Genomic DNA, 17,803 nt, shown 5'->3' with positions numbered 1-17,803 from the left:
TCCTCGGTCACAGAAAATATCGAGATTATAATGTCCTTCATTGATTTTGAGCATCATTAGGGAAATAATGTTCCTTTTCAAGTATGTTTCAATGGCACATGACAAGCAAGCATTACCGCACACGTGACATGCCAATCACATGGCTTTAATGATAGCTTTCTCAGTACTATTCAGGGGCCATGGAAGGGAGGGGGGACTGCAGCCCCCACACTCTTGGTTCAACAAAAAAAATTTTGTAAAAAATGGGTGAAAAAAAACCGAAGAAGAAAAGCTACAACTTTCATGAGTTACACCCCAATATACTTTTCATCTTTCCACTCCCAGCCTATTGAAGTCAATAGTGTCTGGATCTGTTTAATTTCTGGATATCTGTCCGATGACGTTTAAGTTTCATTGATACTGTACCATAATGCAACCAGTCAACTGTTGAGAACTACGAGTTAGTGTAGGTACCAATGGAAAAGCAATTCAAGCAATGAACCTCCTTTGATGTGCATCTGGGTTTCAATTCATTTCTGTGTGTTTACATGACCATCTTTCCTGCTCATGATGATCCCAGTACTATTTCATTTGATATTTACAGACTGCGCTCTAGTGGAGACACTTCAACTTTACATATTCCAAGACTTGTTTCAAAAAGAGCAGAGGCTAGGTTTGATTTTTGTGGTCCCAGACTGTGGAATGGCTTGCCAGCTCATTTTACGACTTTTTTACATCGACAGAATCTTTTAAGAGAGACTTAGACATACTTATTTTTTTTTCATAATGTAACAACATTGGAGAGCTGTATGTAAAGCGCATAGAGAAGTCTTTGACTGATAATGTGCTAGATAAGAGCCAGTTTATTATTTTGTTTTGTTTAATGGATTATTCTTGTTCTCCTGACTTCAGATTTCATGCACAGCTCAAGTGATCAACAAAAAACGTAAGTATCAATCTTTATTTCAAATAAAACTTGGATGTTATTTGAGTTTACAAGGCTTCACAGACATGAAAAGATAAATGACTGCACTTTTTTTAGGAGGGGGGAATTGCCCTACTGAGCAAGTTATGATTGAAGGAATGAAATAAGAGTAACAGCTAAGTGGGAATTTTTAAAACTTAGATAGGCAGTGAAGGGTGGTGCTGACTGTCGTGTATTTCATACCACCTTACATGAGACGAAAGGGTCACAGACATCCTACATCATCTATGCATGCCACCGTATTTTTCCAAGAGTTCCGTCAGTAACGTTGCCATGTGACTTTCAAAAATGTATCATAATGATGTTGTGTCCTTCTAATATCCAGAGCTTTGAAAATCACAGCTTGTGGATCACAAATTGTTCTAGAATGTTTCTTTGTTTGATCATTGAACAATATCATTAAAAGGTGAAATGAGAAGAATGAGGAGAACTGCTGTTGTTTCTTAATTGGCTTAAAGGACAAGTTCACCTTAATAAACATAAGGTTTGAGAGAAAGTAGCAATATTAGTAGAACACATCATTGAAAGTTTGAGGAAAATCAGACAATCCGTTCAAAAGTTATGAATTTTTGAAGTTTTTGTGCAGTAACCGCTGGATGAGAAGACTACTACAGTGTACGATGTCACATGCGTACAACAATATAAGGAAAATATAAAGAGAATTTCACAAAATTCCATCTTTTGAAAAAAGTACACATTCCCCAGACTCGTTACCGACAAATGTTATGGGTAATATTATTCCCCCTGCCTTTAGAAAGAGGCAAGTCAAGTGCTCTTTTATTATGCGAAATAAGTGAAAATATGTTGAATTTTCTTATACATTTTCTTTATACTGTTGTACGCAAATGACTCACAAGGTGTAGTAGTCTCCTCATCCAGCGGTTCCAACACAAAAATTTTAAAAATTCATAACTTTTGCATCAATTGTCCAATTTTCCTCAAACTTTCACTGATGTGTTCTACTAATATTGTTGCATTCTCTCAATCCTTATGTTTATGAAGGTGAACTTGTCCTTTAAGTCACGGGTTCATTACAAGGTTCATGCTCAATTTGAAAACAGCTATGAAATTCCTGTTATAGAAGTCACCTTGTAGTAATAACTTCTCTATGCAGGGAGGCAATGTCAACTTCAGCATCCAGCCTTCAAGAAGAAGACATAGCATGTCGATTTCAACCAGTCACAGAGAGCAATGAGTGAGAAACAGTATTTTTTTTCCTGTTATTTGCAGATGCTTAATCATCTTTGTTGATGATATTCCTGCCAGTTCTAAACTTTTGTGGTATTCCCGACCTTGTTTTAAAAAAAAAGATTAAATACTGTTGATTAGAATTATAGATCAAGGATGTAGTTTTGTGAATACAGCTTCATTTATTTTCTCTCATTTTGATTTCCTGTTGCATTGGGTGTAATTATATGACTCACTATATTTTTATGGAGGCTGTTTTTGTTCCTTCTTTTTTTCTTCTTTTTTGGTAATGCAGATTGAGTATGCTCTCCTTTTTTCCTCATAACTTTCTTATCAGATCAAAATTCATCAATGCCTGTGTTCCACTTCAATATGCATCAAAGGAAGTGTTAGTAACATGTCTATAACTCTATTAATCTCCTTTGCTGATACTCTTATTCTCTCACATTTTGTTTCGGTCAATCTCCATCTCGTAATGGTCAGCTTCGCTTACGTCCAGTCCAAAGAGACCGGAGATAGCCCTTCGCCTCACATGAATTCCGACTTACGCTAGAGAATCAATTATTGACGTTGCCAATTTTTCAACTTGTGCGAGATTGACCGTATCTATCAATTTATCTCTCTCTCTCTCAAACAACTCTGCCTTCCCTGGTGGCTTCTAAAGCTTTGGTCTCTGCTCTATTCCCTTCACTCTTTTCTCATTACCTTTTTTGAAATCAGCCATGATGCAGCTTTTTTACTAACTGCCCAAGGTGCAGTGACGCCTCAGATTGGCAGATAAATTCTGCAGACTCCGAAATATGAGTTGTTTGAAGTTGCACAGTGGGTGCATTTATGCTTGACTATTTTGGGGGGCAATAGATAATCGTCATTTCGAAACATGATTCGTTTAAAACACAGTTGCATCCCAACTCTGATATAAGCGCCGGTTCCAAATGCTCAGAAAGGTATGTTTATGATCAGCACTTCTCTATAATCATGTTTTCTGAGGAAGCATAAATGCACATCACATTTACAATTGGTGATTCTCTCTAGTCATGTTGACTTGGGAATTAAAAGCAAAATTATGCACACTGAACAACTCACTACAAAAGGGGTTTTCAAGTCTTCAACAGCGCTCATAAGCTCTTTTTCTTGAGCTCGAAATATTATAATATTATAATATTAATGTGTGAACAGTACCCCTGTGAACAGTCTGGATCCAGATGGTGGTCAGAGTCACTACCAAAATTTAATCATCTGTTCCTTGTGTCATCATAAATTTTTCCCAAAAATTTAATCCAAATCAGTACATATCTTTCCGAACTGTTTTGCAAACAGACAAACAGACAGACAAGCAACCCGCTGCTGACAAAAAAAGTAAACATAAAGTCCTTGGTGGAGGTAGTAAACAGTTCCAGGATGTTGAAGATCAGGGAGGCAATTTATAGAATGCGTAACTATGAAAGAAAAAGTAAAGAAATTCAAAAGTTTTATCTATTTTATGTATTTTTCATATAATGCATTAGAGATGAGAAGCCATACAAATTCTGTGTCATGTTGAGTACTTGACTGTGCTCAAGTAATGCCCACATCACATGATTTATAACCGTAAGAGATAGATATAAGATGCCACGTTCCCTGTTTCTGTTGAACAGTTAAGCCTACTTTATGAAGTAACCAAATTGTGGCATTTGGCATATAAAATTGTTTCCTTGGAATTGATCACTCCTTATCAGAGATGGTTATACAGTGGACTCCTGTTATAACGAAGTCCTCGGGACTGGCAGTTTTCTCTCGTTATATCAAAATTTCATTATAACCGAAGAAATAAACAATAAAAATGCACAGAGTGGATAATGTTGCGGCCTGAATTTCTACTTTGTTGTAACAGGAATTTTGTAATAACTGTGTTCATTTTTTAACGGGAGTGCACTGTAGTATCAAGACCAGGATTTGCAGTCAAATCTTTTCTCAGGTCAAGGCTTGAAGGCCAAGAAAGTTTGCTTCTCATGATGATATCACAGGCTGAGGTTAAAGGACAAGTCCACCTTCATATACATTAGGATTGAGAGAATGCAGCAATATTAGTAGAACACATCAGTGAAAGTTTGAGGAAAATGGGACAATTCGTTCAAAAGTTATGAATATTTTAAGTATCTGCGCAGTCACTGCTGGATGAGAAGACTATTACAGTGTATGATGTCACATGCGTACAACTACATAAGGAAAATAAAAAGAGAATTTCACAAAACTTTACTTTTTGCTTCTGATGTATGTTAAGGGTAATATTATTCCCCCTGCCTTCTGAAAGAGAGAAGTCGAGTGTTCTTTTGTTATGCAAGAAAAATGGAAATATGTTGAATTTTCTTTATTCTTTCTTTATGTCGTTGCACTCATGTGACATCACAAGCTTACTTAGTCTTTTCATCCAGCCGTGACTGAGCAGAAACTTCAAAAATTCATAACTTTGGAAAGGATTGTCCGATTTTCCTTAAACTCTCATTGATGTGTTCTACTAATATTGCTGCATTCACTCAACCCACATGTCTATGAAGGTGAACTTGTCCTTTAAGGAACAAATAATGGCCAACTGTATACACTGTTATGCATCTCCATGGATATAGGTGAAATATTGAGAGGCATTCAGTGCACTGAAAACACTATCTTTTACAGTATCAAATTTGTGCTACTGAGTGTTTAACCATGACTGCACACTAACCAATTTTTTCTACTGGTCCAACCTGTCTCACAGTGTTGGACCAGTAGGTACGAAGTTTTTCATATTTTACTGGTCCATTTTCTGGAAAAAATCACTTGTCCGACAGTGATTTTTACTGGTCAGCAACTGTCGCACCAGCGTCAGTGTGCAGCATTGGTTTAACAGCTGGTTCAAGGTATGGCCAGGATTAGGATTTCATGTGAGGTTAATATGCAATAAATAGTTTCTTTCACAGTTTCTCTGTGTGTTTGTTTGATATGCAGGTGTTCTGCAGATGCCGAGCTGAATAGAATCGTCATCAGACTGATGACTTCAGCACTCACCATCAGCAATGCACTGCAGAGAGAGGAGTATCGAGTCACATGACTCGAGATCAAGGATTGCAGCGACAGCAGCTTAACCCTCTGTGTGTTTTGAGAGCAAATTGGCACAGGAAACCCCCTAGTATTGTACACAGGACACTAGCTGTCAAGAGTCTTCAGCACAGAAAGGGTTAAAGGGTGTGTACAGTTCTGGTCGAGGTGAGGATTTAGCATTTAACGTTTTGTGAGAAATTCAGAAACCACTCTATGGGATGTCAAAGAGCATGCAATTCTAAGGGGTATCAAAAGTTTATTCGATGATAATCGGTTTTGAAATGGCTGAGATATCAAAAAACAAGATGAAACAAAGAGATCCTAATAAAAGGTGTGGCCTGTCACCTTTATTATTATCACTTTTTTGGATATCTCAGCCACTTCAAAACCGATTTTCATCAAATAAACGTTGAATCCTTCTCAAAAATAACATGCTCTTTCATATTTCATAAGAGCTTTCTCATTATCTCAATTAGGAATGTTCAAAACATGAATCCCCACCTCAACCAGTACTTTACAGTCCCTTTAAGGGTCTTATGGACGTGGTTTTGGCATTCATCATACTCCCCCATTAATGGTCATCCATGTCTTCAAGTGCTCTTCCCCATTATGTCAAGTTGACTTTAACCCTTTGTATGCTATTAAGTGCCGGTTGGCTCAGAAAACCTCCATGTATAGCGTGTACACTCTGTCCAAAGTCTCTAGTGCAAAAGGGCTATCAGGTATAGTAAAATCCAGTGACAGAAAGGTAGAATGTTACCCCCCCCCCCCAAAAAAAAAAGGGGGGGGGGTTTGTGGGATTCAAATCTGCATGAAACATTGATGACAGTCACAATAACATACCAATGCATATTTACTGAGATGAACAGAAAAGTGATAGAAGTCTCATTAAAATGGATGCAAAATTATAATTACAACAAAAAAAAACCTATACAGAATTTCAAAATTTCATCTGTTTATGCCAAATTGGAGGATGTATTTATGTCATTACCTCACGGGTCTTATTTCAATTGGAGGACAAAATATCATTACATTTTGGAGGACAAGATATCATTAAACCATGATAAATGACTCGATAACTGCAAACTCATTCCTGTTAAAAGAAACTGTTGCTTGCAGGAGATTGAAATACTACACTTATGCAATGTGCCATGGTCCATCTTATCCTTGAGGCTTCCATGTCTATGAAAAAGGGGAATTTAGCAAAGATTTGGGTAATTCGGGGAATTAAGTTGCTTAGGAGATTAGTATGGTGATGATGTCATTACTTTTGTCACATTTTAATGTGTGATAACAACTAAATCCACTAATTTGTAAAAATGGAAAAAAATAGTAAAATTGCATATCTCTTGTAAAAGAATGTAGGAAACTTTAAGATTATGTAACTCTTCTAGTGGATGTCACATTTTTAATAAAATCTATACCATTCTCTTCTGATTTGCCTCTATTCGTAAACACCATTTTTCGCATTTGGATCAATTTCCGTCCAGTTTCGTTTATTTTGTTTATTTCTGAAAAAATAAGCAATGCTTTATTATAACACAAAATACATGACTTGCACAAAACTCATCTTGCAGAAATACGTAGTAAGAATTAGTGTCATTTGCTGATATTGCAGATGCAAAAGAGAGAGAGAGTAAGAGAGAAACATGAAGAAAACCTCCAAAAAGCTAAAGCTTGTAGGAAACTAGGAATTGCAGGTTTCCCAAGAAATGTGAGTTTGTAGCATTATGGAGGTCAGAACTGATTTGAAACTGACCAATTATAGATATTCTTGATTGAGAAGTAGGAGAAGTGTAGAGAGTTAACTCACAATAGTATTGCATGTACAGTGCACTCCCGTTGTAACGAACACTGTTATAACGAAATTCCGGTTACAACAAAGTGACAATTAGGGTTACAACGTTATCCACTCTATCTACTTTTATTGTTTATTTATTCGGTTATAACGGAATTTCGATAAAACGAAAGAAAATTGCCGGTCTCGAGGACTTCGTTGTAATGGGAGTCCACTGTAGTACAAACAGTATATGCAATAAATTCCCCAGCAAACATGTGAAATTGTGCTATACAGTGTTTAAGAAGAAATCACTCAAGAGAGAAAGTTGCTTGAAGAAAAAAAAATATGACCTAAGGATGCTGTTAAAGCAACATCTCAGTGTAACTTGACAAAGGGTCTAAAGGCTGTGTAATAAAAGTTGTATGAATAAAACTTTCAACTGTCTGAATGTTAATAGTAATGTTAAATTAATAGTGAAACTGGACCAAAATACAAAGAAAAGTAATGACTGTTTGAATGATGGAAAATTAGCATGGCATTCATTGTTCTCCAAGCATGCTCCAAGGATTCATCACGTTCCCGACTAGTCTGGTTTCTAGACCGTCTGCTCGTGATAATTTCCTTCCCAGAATATTAATGCCCTCTAATGACAAAAGAGGTAGCATGTTCTGGAGCTTCCTGCAAAGGCAGCTACTTCGTCGCCACAAAGAGTGCATTTTGTAACAGGAGTACAGTTAGCAAAGGGTCTGGACGCCAGACTAGTTCCTGATATGTTTTGAAAATGAAATTTCTTGTTCACTTTTTCTCGCCAGAAATGTGTGGACAGCTCTTAGATATGCCGTGACAAACTAATCGTGCTTTCCCTAACTCATCCTTGGGCCTTGTGCATGAAACTTTTTACAAGATTTTTTTTTCCCCCTCAGGTAAAAGGTTTTATGCAACAGGCCCCTGGAAATAAAGCAAAACCTAAAGAATGCTGATGATCAATAATTAAAGTACCTTTCTTTGAAACTGCCAAACCATGCAAAATATTGATGATGACTCTATTTTGACAGTGTTCATTTGTAAGAACATGTAATTGGGAGCAAATTCTACAATATCACGTTGTTTGGTCACAAAATAGCGAGTGAAATTGCTTTGTCTGTCTAGCAGATGAGTCAATTTCTACTTCAAGTACCATGGTAGCTTGCTTTGTTACCCTCCTCCCAACTTACGCTTCATAAGTAATGGCTTATTTTTTCCTTCAAGAAATAGTACATCATTACATGCATTTATCCTCAAATGATGACCTTAATTTCTTCTCCAATATGACTGGTGGTGATTAGGCTTGATGATATGATGTACCTCCATGAGAGACAATTATTCCTCTTTATGAAAAGTTCCCATGTAAGGCAAAAAAAAAAATCTTGTGATGACAACACGCATTACCTTGCTTCATTATCAGCTCATCACGCCATGATAGTACTGTATGTCCAGCTTCTGTTTTCTTGGGACTCATTAGCCCCTTTATGCATCCTCTCTGAGTGGAGTTGGCAGTGCTACAACAATTCATGATTATTCATCCAAGGAAGATCACATTTTCCATAATTAAAAAAAAAGAGTACCGTTACATATTGTATCTTATTTTCACTATAACATGAAAACATTATCTAAAGTAAATCATGAAACCCTTGTCAGTGTTTCCAGTACATGTCGGTTTGATGTGGGCAATAAAACAAGTCATGTTTATAGCAGCGAATCTCAGAAACTGTCCAGAATAATTTGTCATTTTATAGAAAAGTGTGTGACGTGCATGTGTGTGCGCCCATGCGCGTGTGTGTGTGTGTATGTATGTGTGTGACATAGTCTGCCATGTCTTGTGTGTGAGCGTGTGTCTTTGTATTGGATGTCTTACACGTCGTACTGTTGGCCTGCATATTAGCACTTGTTAAGATTCTCTTCATCTGCTATTAATGATTATAATTTATAATGCTGTTGTGGAACTCCTATAGCATATAAAGCCACTGCTAAATAGATTAATTCTAGCGAAATGTCATTGTCTGGAACATGAAATCATGAGATGCATACAAGATGCGAAACGAATGATTCGAGATTTCATACCTGCACTCCTGGGAGAGCTGTTTTCACCCCCCCCCCTTCTCTCTCTCTCTCTCTCTCTCACTAGCCTTTCTTCTTTTTCTTTTTCTTCTTCTTCCTCTTCTTTTTTTCTCTAGTTCATTTATTTCCATGTTTAAAAAAATGATACAAAGTGGTACATGTGTCAATTTGATTTCATCTAGCTGGAAAGGACAGTTCATTGAACACAGTATAACATATATGCACAAATGGTAATATAACAATTAAAAAAAAGAACAATACACACTATATTTGTCACGGTAACCCCCCCCCCCCCCCCCCAAAAAAAAAAAAAAGTAATCATAACTATGGAAAAGAGTGTTCCACTAAAAAGCCAAGCTTGTATGACGTGGAGCACTGGAATGAAGACAATAGCAACACCAATATACCAATAGCATGCATTTATATTGGATTCATCTATGTACCATTGTACATTTAATCATTGATATCCATGTTGATAATACAAGCATACTATCAACAGTACTTGTTTTACAATGCAAATAAAATACATATATTGTAACAAAGCAATATTATGCCACAGACACTATTTGGTCGTGTTTGCTCCTTGTGTACTTCTGTATCCACTTATGTGTGTATACTTCTCTCTTCTTGTTCTTGTGGCTTCTTAACTATCCTTCTTCTTCTTCTTCCTCTTCTTGTTCTTCTTCTTCAAGCTTCTTCTTATAGCGTGCAAGAGTGATGTAAATAAAGTACCATTTTTAAAAGTCAAAAAGTCTTCTTCTTCTTCTTCTTCTTCTTCAAATCCTTCTCCTCATCCTGCTCTTTGCTTATACATCAGTACATTCTATGGTATCTACACGTACTTATTTCTCTTCGTTGTTGTGCTTCTGAATGCCTGCTTTGACAGGAAAACACAATCTACTGTGCCCACGGTGAGCGACCCGTTGTCGAGACGCCTCATAATGTTGGTCATTGTGGTCACAGCGTTATTTAAAGCCCGCGAGGTATACCTCCTTTCCCCTCCTTTTATTCACACTGAGGAGTGTTCCTAGCGGTTAACCCCCTTTCTATTCATGGATCCACGCCCAGAGTTTCTTTGCAGCAAAGTCAAGCTCAAGAATAATGCCTCCATTACGAGATTTAATCTCGAGTTAGCTTGAGTGCGTTGCAGAGTGATCTCTTTTGAAATCAACCACTCGAAAGTTCTTATATACCCCTTTGGTTCATTCACAAGCTCCGGTGATAAATCACTGCGCCGGAATGAGCCGGTTCTTACGGTTGGATATTAGGGGAGGTGAATGGTGAACCCTCATGGTTAATAGAAGTCCACTTGCTTCTTCTTTTTTTATTATTCTCTATTGAAGAGTCATCTGGATTACTCAAGCATGCATGGATATCCCACACGTACAAACCATGGCCAAACCGTAAGCTTCCCGTTAAGTCCATACTTAGGCTTCCCTTCATGCTGTTCCCTACGTACCCTTTCAATTCCCACCCCCCCCACCCCTTTTTTTCTTTCCAACACTCTTTTGTTGCCGAAATAAAAGGCCTAAAGCAAGACCACGGCTGACTCCGAGAGATAGTAGCCGGTCAACTGTTAGTAAGGTTGAGGAGTATAACGGATCTTTAGTTAGTTAGTTGTTTTGTCTTCATTGTTGGAGCAGGAGAGAGAGATGTTGAGGAGTGGCGTTGGACCCGTGTCTCGATAGTAGAGGTCTGGTCCAGTGCTCGTATGATAGCTGCAACGTTGCTTTCACTCGAAAAGTTCATATTCATGAGTGCCAACCTGAAAAATACGTGTTTATTTTTAATCATTATTATTCACTTACCAAATTAACGTTTCCTTTTTTTATCACTAACCAACGACATAAATCAATTCCCGGTTAAAACTTATTATACCTCCCTTTTCATCTGTCTGTCTGTTTGATGTGTGTGTGTGTGTGTGTGCGTGTGTGTGTGTGTGTGCGTGTGTGTGTGTGTGTGTGTGTGTGTGTGTGTGTGTGTGTGTGTGTGTGTTTACGAAGTCATGGAAAGGTATAGACAGTCAGTCAAATGAATGTTTTACATTTGAATTTGTATAAATAATATTCCACTAACTGAAAAAACTAAAAACATTTGGAAACTTTTTAATGATTTACATTTTTCCCAGATTTTCTGTAATGGGCTTGGGTCGTTTTTATTAAGGTTGGCCTATTCAATTAAAACACTGTCGTTCAATGCAGTGATCATCATCGCTGGCGATTGCCAATTTCAATATACTTTGTAAACATTTTTGTTACAAGAATGCAATGTACAAACAAAACTACCATACCGATCTTGCTTAGATAACACTATCTAAGGAAGATCATGTGTTCAAACAAAAACATTAAATCTTTTAGAAACAAAATGAAGTGCAGTAAATTGTGAGTGAATTTTCACTTATATGTCATAATTCCTAAATTATACAAGTAATAAGAAGTATAATTAGAATTCTATTAGTAATAATGAAGTATAAGTCGAAGAGGTTAGCATTTCCCAGGTGTTTAAGGCAGTGAAGTCACATAATGAAATTCAAAGTAGGTAAAAATTCCAGGCAGTCCCAGTTGGCTATAAATACCCGTGTCAGTGAGCAGTAAGCATCTTTTCAAAGAGAATACGGCTTTAAATAGACAGACCAGCAACACCATGCAGTATTGGGTGCAATGCAGGCAATTGGCTCACTGGTCCTTCTCATCATACAGACAAGCAATAAATAAAGCACAATCATTGCTGTTCCAAAGACACGGAGCATTCTTATACGTATGGACATTTCATGCCAAGCAATTAAGCAGAACATCAGCATACAGTAGGGCCCACCAGTTTTGACTTCTGTACAGTGTTGGAAAGGGAGGGTTCAGAACTGAAGAGTATCGATTAAATGAGATGTTGGGTGGGAACCTCTTCGACTTATACTTCATTATTACTAATAGAATTCTAATTATACTTCTTATTACTTGTATAATTTAGGAATTCTATTACGTAATACTCGTATAAGTCTTCAGAGGTTAGCATGTTCAAAGTTCCGTACAGAAGTCAGTCTGTGGCATGAGTGAGGGCAAGAGGACAAGAAGGATGATGGACAGTTTTCACAACAAGGTTGAAATTTTGGTCATGACTCCTCATGCATAGAGAGTGTTTATCGATGGTGACACACATTGTCGCAAGCAGGAGAAGAACTCGAGCAAAGTTTGCTTGAGAACCTACTAGTATAAGGTGCAAGGCATAGGTTTTGAGTATGATATCATTTTGATACCTTGCGTGCTTTAACTGGAGCAGGATTAAGCATGATAGCGCACAGACAAATCAAATGGACCTCTTGTACCGATTTTCCAATCAAGACATAATCATAATCATGTTCCTTGATTCATGTACATTTCAAGGAAGAATTAGACATTAACCAGTTCATCTCGGCATAGTAATATTGCAGCAATAATTAGAGGCAAGTACACTGCATTTTGGGTTGATATTAGAGTTTAAATTCATCAGTTTGGTGGACCGAATCTCCTAAACGAGTGGCCGAGTAATGTGTCGCCATTTTTCAATGCACAACGTAACGTGATTTATGGTCTTGTGTCTTATCTGACTCGTATTAGGACATTGTTCTTAATTGAGATACTAATATACAGGTATACACATACTATCACAATTTACATGTATCTTTTTAACTCAGCGGAACTGAGAATTGTTGAACTAATGTGGAATCAATTGTTAGAAGGTTCAAAATGTACCAGCGTTCGTCCAGTCAGTTGTGGACAAGATTTCGTTAAGACCTTTATACGGAAGCTTAAAAGTGCCAACCAGATGACGAGATAAGAAGACGAGAAGACAGGATAAATACCGAGAAGCCGAGTTATTGCAACTTGGCAAGTTGACTTTTTTAGGTCAAGAAGACAAGAAGCCGAGTTGTTGGAATTCGGCAAGTCGACTTGCTTGGGACAAGAAGTCAAGATGACAAGTTGTTGAAACTCGGCAAGTCGACTCGTTAGGGACAAGAAGTCAAGATGACAAGTTGTTGAAACTCGGCAAGTCGACTTGCTTGGGACAAGAAGTCAAGATGACAAGTTATTGAAACTCGGCAAGTCGACTCGTTTGGGACAAGAAGACATGATAACGAGTTGTTGAAACTCGGAAAGTCGACTTGCTTTGGACAAGAAGTCAAGATGACAAGTTGTTGAAACTCGGCAAGTCGACTCGTTAGGGACAAGAAGTCAAGATGACAAGTTGTTGAAACTCGGCAAGTCGACTTGCTTGGGACAAGAAGTCCAGATGACAAGTTATTGAAACTCGGCAAGTCGACTCGTTTGGGACAAGAAGACATGATAACGAGTTGTTGAAACTCGGAAAGTCGACTTGCTTTGGACAAGAAATCAAGATGACAAGTTGTTGAAACTCGGCAAGTCGACTCGTTAGGGACAAGAAGTCAAGATGACAAGTTGTTGAAACTCGGCAAGTCGACTTGCTTGGGACAAGAAGTCCAGATGACAAGTTATTGAAACTCGGCAAGTCGACTCGTTTGGGACAAGAAGACATGATAACGAGTTGTTGAAACTCGGAAAGTCGACTTGCTTTGGACAAGAAGTCCAGATGACAAGTTGTTGAAACTCGGCAAGTCAACTTGCTTGGGACAAGAAGTCCAGATGACAAGTTGTTGAAACTCGGCAAGTCGACTCGTTAGGGACAAGAAGTCAAGATGACAAGTTGTTGAAACTCGGCAAGTCGACTAGTTAGGGACAAGAAGTCAAGATGACAAGTTGTTGAAACTCGGCAAGTCGACTTGCTTGGGACAAGACGTCCAGACGACAAGTTATTGAAACTCGGCAAGTCGACTCGTTTGAGACAAGAAGACATGATAACGAGTTGTTGAAACTCGGAAAGTCGACTTGCTTTGGACAAGAAGTCCAGATGACAAGTTGTTGAAACTCGGCAAGTCGACTTGCTTGGGACAAGAAGTCAAGATGACAAGTTGTTGAAACTCGGCAAGTCGCTCGTTTGGGACACGAAGACATGATAACGAGTTGTTGAAACTCGGAAAGTCGACTTGCTTGGGACAAGAAGTCAAGATGACAAGTTGTTGAAACTCGGCAAGTCGACTCGTTTGGGACAAGAGGACATGATAACGAGTTGTTGAAACTCGGAAAGTCGACTTGCTTTGGACAAGAAGTCCAGATGACAAGTTGTTGAAACTCGGCAAGTCAACTTGCTTGGGACAAGAAGTCCAGATGACAAGTTGTTGAAACTCGGCAAGTCGACTCGTTAGGGACAAGAAGTCAAGATGACAAGTTGTTGAAACTCGGCAAGTCGACTCGTTAGGGACAAGAAGTCCAGATGACAAGTTGTTGAAACTCGGCAAGTCGACTCGTTAGGGACAAGAAGTCAAGATGACAATTTGTTGAAACTCGGCAAGTCGCTCGTTTGGGACACGAAGACATGATAACGAGTTGTTGAAACTCGGAAAGTCGACTTGCTTGGGACAAGAAGTCAAGATGACAAGTTGTTGAAACTCGGCAAGTCGACTCGTTTGGGACAGGAGGACATGATAACGAGTTGTTGAAACTCGGAAAGTCGACTTGCTTTGGACAAGAAGTCCAGATGACAAGTTGTTGAAACTCGGCAAGTCAACTTGCTTGGGACAAGAAGTCCAGATGACAAGTTGTTGAAACTCGGCAAGTCGACTCGTTAGGGACAAGAAGTCAAGATGACAAGTTGTTGAAACTCGGCAAGTCGACTAGTTAGGGACAAGAAATCAAGATGACAAGTTGTTGAAACTCGGCAAGTCGACTCGTTAGGGACAAGAAGTCAAGATGACAAGTTATTGAAACTCGGCAAGTCGACTTGTTTGGGACACAAAGACATGATAACGAGTTGTTGAAACTCAGCAAGTCGACTCGTTTTGGACTAAAAGACATGAAAATGAGTTGTTGAAACTCGGGAAGTCGACTTGTTTGGGAAAAGAAAACATGATAACGAGTTGTTGAAACTCGGAATGTCGACTTGCTTGGGACAAGACGTCAAATGACAAGTTGTTGAAACTCGGCAAGTCGACTTGCTTTGGACGAGGAGACAAAATGCCGAGTTGTCAAAACACGACAAGTCGACTTGTTTTGGAAAAGAAGACAAATTGGTTAGTTAGTGGGACAGAAAAGTCGACTTGTTGCGGACAAAAAGACAAGTCAACGAGTGGTTAGAATTTGTTTAGGACAAGAAATCAAGGTGACAAGTTGTTTATCGACATTTGGGGTCTAGGAACACTACCTCCTGGAAAACTTCCCCATATACCCCTTGGATCTGGATAACTACTCCCGGATAACTACCCCCGGATAATTACCCCCGGGATAACTACTCCTGGATAACTATCCCACAGATGACTACCCCCAGATAGCACTATCAAATAAAACATCATCACAACAACAACAACAACAAAGCAGTGAATTCAAAGACAAATGCAACTTAAACAATCACTGAATATTTCCGATGCCCCACCCTGACCCGATGGTGTTAGCTCATCCAGCAAAACTGGTACATATGTTCTTTCAGAAAAAAACAAAACAAAAACTTGTCATTATAGTACCACCCAACGGCAACACATTGCCCTACGATGATCAAAGATATGTTCAGTTTATTTAGAAATGATTTTCCTCACCAAAATCTCAATGCATAAACCTGACCAATGGAGCAAAACACTGGTATTTTTTTTTCCTGAAAATACTGTTTCCGTGACAACACAGTGTCTAACACCGACAAATGACGAAGGTTGCACTACAATCGGGATAACTACTTCCCGCATTAGTACCCCTGGTATAACAACTACTACCCGATAGATACCCTATAACCGGGGGCCAAAAGCTAAAAACAGAGGTCGAGTTGCACTCTCTCTACAAACTAAGTAGACCATGCTTATTTTCAAGTTTTTATTGTAACAAACAACATTCCACTGGTCTACCTCAAAAAATTTGTTGCGAAAGCCTCCAAATCCAAGATGGCGTCCAAGATGGCCGCCATATTTACTGAATTTGTTATTTAAATGATAGAATTTGATAGAAACATCAAATTTCAACAAATGTGATGTCATATGAAAGAAAATAAAATTGTCTACAAGTTGATACCATTTTTGTGGGTTATTGTGATAACTGGATTGAGATTTTAAGGAAAAAACACTAATTTTTTGATATTTTTCTGAAAAAAGGAAAATCATGAAAATGCTTGATTCAGCATAAATCAAAGAAAGACTGAAGGATTATCTTGAAACGTTTCAAGAATTTTGTTTGACATATAAATAATATTTGGAGAAAATTAGGGGTCAGTAACATTTTTGGTTCAGGAGTTATAATGTCTCAAACTTGAAAACTCACTACGTAAGAATGGCCACTTTAGTTGTGACCAAGACCTTGTTGGTCATAAAAAAGTCTGCGCGCGCCAAGACTACTACACGCACCACTGGCACTGGCGCTGGTAGCAGCGCCAGTAGTGCGTGTAGTAGTCTTGGCAAATGCAGACCTTTTCTTTGACAAACAAGGGTTTGTGCCTGCAAACTAACTTTTCATATAGCTCAGGTGATACTGATCGCTATTATTTCAAAGTAGATTGTCCTGAAGCAGATGAGATGAAGCAAACAAAATTTCAAATAGAGGTAATAGCTTGAAACTTGGCACCAATCTTGTTATAGATAGTTTAAGACACAATTTAGATCAACCGTTCAAAAAAAAAATCAAGATGACAGCCATCAAAGTTGACATAGTGTATTGCGCCAAATTACATGTATTATTTCGATTTTGATACAATTTTGTCTGTTGTGATATCTTAAACCGTCTTAGAATTTGATGGACACATTTTTAAAACCAGTGATATTCTACTCTCCGAAAAAGAAAAAAACAAATCGAGTGGAAGTTTTTATTTTTGATGTGAGGAGTGAATAACAGAAAACGGTGAATTTAGAGTGAAATTGGAGTGACTTTTGAGTGAAAATGTTCATTTTCACTCATTTTAGAGTGACCTTAGGCAGGGCTCCACACTAACTTTTATTTTTGGTAGCCCAAAGGCAAATATCCGACCTTTTTAGGTGGCCCGATCAGGCCACCAAATTCTTCATTTCTGACATTTTGGTGGCCCGACGTGCGTTTTTGGTGGCCCCGGGCCACCGGACCAACGTTAGTGTCGAGCCCTGCCTTTGAATAGGGATCACCCGTCGCTCTTCGAGTGATCCCCGAGCTCACTCTAAAATAAATGAAAATGAACATTTTCACTCTCGAGTGATCCTGATATCTAATATGGAAAGCATCTACCAATGGCATAAGTTCAGATTGTGACACTATAACCCACATGAAATCAGCCCAAAAAAAACAATGTAAGCAAAATCTGATAACAGTAAATACAGTTTCAGCATGCTTATTTGTAAATGTGAATATACAGCACGAATAATCAATTTGGAAAATTTTATTCGAACAATATACTGAAGAGTAATTTCGCACAACACATTTAAGAGCAAAGTTGAGAAATTGTCGGATTTTTTTTTTTGGGGGGGGGGGGGGTTCGGATCAGAAGGGCTTTCAAGGACATCTAGGGATCAGACATTATTACTCATATACCATCATCATTCACGTTTCTACAACAGCAGAGTAACATACATACAAGTAAAAAGCATATAGTATCTTTGATACAGAAGCATTTCTTTTTTTTATCAAAGATTGGGCCTTACCCAAACACTGGAATGAGCTCACCCCCCC

The sequence above is a fragment of the Diadema antillarum genome, unplaced genomic scaffold, assembly GCF_040938485.1.
Source record: "Diadema antillarum isolate AM-2024a unplaced genomic scaffold, OU_Dant_1.0 seq00001679_RagTag, whole genome shotgun sequence".
Taxonomy (NCBI): domain Eukaryota; kingdom Metazoa; phylum Echinodermata; class Echinoidea; order Diadematoida; family Diadematidae; genus Diadema; species Diadema antillarum.
The sequence above is the reverse complement of the archived record's forward strand: the minus strand, read 5'-3'. Positions refer to the sequence as shown.